At 48.7% G+C, this 2,500-nt stretch overlaps 1 protein-coding gene across 1 annotated transcript in view; it reads right to left on the reverse strand.

The window, feature by feature from the left end:
- The window catches only part of LOC121569617 (BAH and coiled-coil domain-containing protein 1), a 105,174-nt gene that overhangs the window by 33,442 nt on the left and 69,232 nt on the right, over positions 1-2,500 (reverse strand). The window lies entirely within an intron of this gene.

The raw sequence follows: 2,500 nt of genomic DNA on the forward strand, positions 1-2,500 counted from the left end.
AGGATAAGGAGGGTCCGTCTGAAATGTCTCTGACCTCGCACATATTTTATTTTATTTTTTATTTCACCTTTATTTAACCAGGTCCAGATTTTGCAGCTATTTCAGAACATCAGCTGTCTGAATTTGGGTGAAGGAGAAGTGGGGGTGGGGCATGGGCAAGTTGCAGCGGAGGGTGCAGAGCTGGTGGCCGGGGTAGGGGTAGCCAGGTGGAAAGCATGGCCAGCCGTAGCAAAATGCTTGCTGAAATTCTCGATTATCGTAGATTTATCGGTGGTGACAGTGTTTCCTAGCCTCAGTGCAGTGGGCAGCTGGGAGGAGGTGCTCTTATTCTCCATATTAGTACACACACACACACACACACACACACACACACACACACACACACACACACACACACACACACACACACACACACACACACACACACACACACACACACACACACACACACACACACACACACACACACACACACAGACACATAGACTATGGGTCCATCCATGCTTCAAACGTTATTTGCAGAATCAAAGAACAACAGGCTTCACAGACCCTCTCCTGGGGTGTAGGGGTTTCTTCTCTTTCCAGCAGCAGCAGCATCCTCTCTCTCCTGGGGTGTAGGAGTTTCTTATCTTTCCTGCAGCATCATCCTCTCTCTCCTGGGGTGTAGGGGTTTCTTATCTTTCCAGCAGCAGCATCATCCTCTCTCTCCTGGAGTGTATTGGTTTCTTATCTTTCCAGCAGCATCCTCTCTCTCCTGGGGTGTAGGGGTTTCTTATCTTTCCAGCAGCATCATCATCCTCTCTCTCCTGGAGTGTATTGGTTTCTTATCTTTCCAGCAGCATCCTCTCTCTCCTGGGGTGTAGGGGTTTCTTATCTTTCCAGCAGCATCCTCTCTCTCCTGGGGTGTAGGGGTTTCTTATCTTTCCAGCATCATCATCCTCTCTCTCCTGGGGTGTAGGGGTTTCTTATCTTTCCAGCAGCAGCATCATCCTCTCTCTCCTGGGGTGTAGGGGTTTCTTATCTTTCCTGCAGCATCCTCTCTCTCCTGGGGTGTAGGGGTTTCTTATCTTTCCTGCAGCATCATCATCCTCTCTCTCCTGGGGTGTAGGGGTTTCTTATCTTTCCTGCAGCATCATCATCCTCTCTCTCCTGGGGTGTAGAGGTTTCTTATCTTTCCTGCAGCATCATCCTCTCTCTCCTGGGGTGTAGGAGTTTCTTATCTTTCCTGCAGCATCATCATCCTCTCTCTGCTGGGGTGTAGGGGTTTCTTATCTTTCCTGCAGCATCATCCTCTCTCTCCTGGGGTGTAGGGGTTTCTTATCTTTCCTGCAGCATCATCCTCTCTCTCCTGGGGTGTAGGGGTTTCTTATCTTTCCTGCAGCATCATCCTCTCTCTCCTGGGGTGTAGGGGTTTCTTATCTTTCCTGCAGCAGCATCCTCTCTCTCCTGGGGTGTAGGGGTTTCTTATCTTTCCTGCAGCATCATCATCCTCTCTCTCCTGGGGTGTAGGGGTTTCTTATCTTTCCTGCAGCATCAGCATCCTCTCTCTCCTGGGGTGTAGGGGTTTCTTTCCTCTCTCAACATCTCCACTGCTATCTGTTCTCTACCTTTCTTTCACCCATTCTCTATAAATGTTTTTCTCTCCCTCTACTCCTCTCCCTCACTTGCTTTCTCTCTCACACACATTCTTGCTCTACCTCCTCCTTCCCTCTCTCTCTCTCTCCTTCTCTCCCTCCTCCTTTATCTCAGTAGTAAATGGAGGCTGGTACAGACCATAACCTTGGGAACTGATTAAATGTTCCAGTGTTTCTTGTCTCTCCTCCACAGAGCAGAGGAAATCAGGGATAAGACCAACCTTGTCTGTCCGCTTGTGTCTCTGTATATTAGGGGGTGTTGATGAATACTATATCAGAAATAAAGACACAGCTCAAGAGAGAGTGCCAGAGACTAATGCTCAAGAGAGAGTGCCAGAGACTTAAGCTCAAGAGGGAGTGCCAGAGACTAATGCTCAAGAGGGAGTGCCAGAGACTAAAGCTCAAGAGGGAGTGCCAGAGACTAAAGCTCAAGAGGGAGTGCCAGAGACTAATGCTCAAGAGGGAGTGCCAGAGACTAAAGCTCAAGAGGGAGTGCCAGAGACTAATGCTCAAGAGGGAGTGCCAGAGACTAAAGCTCAAGAGGGAGTGCCAGAGACTAAAGCTCAAGAGGGAGTGCCAGAGACTAAAGCTCAAGAGGGAGTGCCAGAGACTAAAGCTCAAGAGGGAGTGCCTGTGGTGCATATTTACATTTACATTTTAGTCATTTAGCAGATGCTCTTATCCAGAGCGACTTACAGTTAGTGAGTGCATACATTTTCATACTGGCCCCCCGTGGGAAACGAACCCACAACCCTGGTGTTGCAAGCACCATGCTCTACCAACTGAGCTACAGGAGACTATATTTGTGAGTAAAATTAAGAAAGGGAGAAAGTGGGGAGAGACTGCGTAAGCTACTTGTGTGTGAC

This window comes from Coregonus clupeaformis, chromosome 1 (genome assembly GCF_020615455.1).
Source record: "Coregonus clupeaformis isolate EN_2021a chromosome 1, ASM2061545v1, whole genome shotgun sequence".
In the NCBI taxonomy this organism is placed as follows: Eukaryota; Metazoa; Chordata; class Actinopteri; order Salmoniformes; family Salmonidae; genus Coregonus; species Coregonus clupeaformis.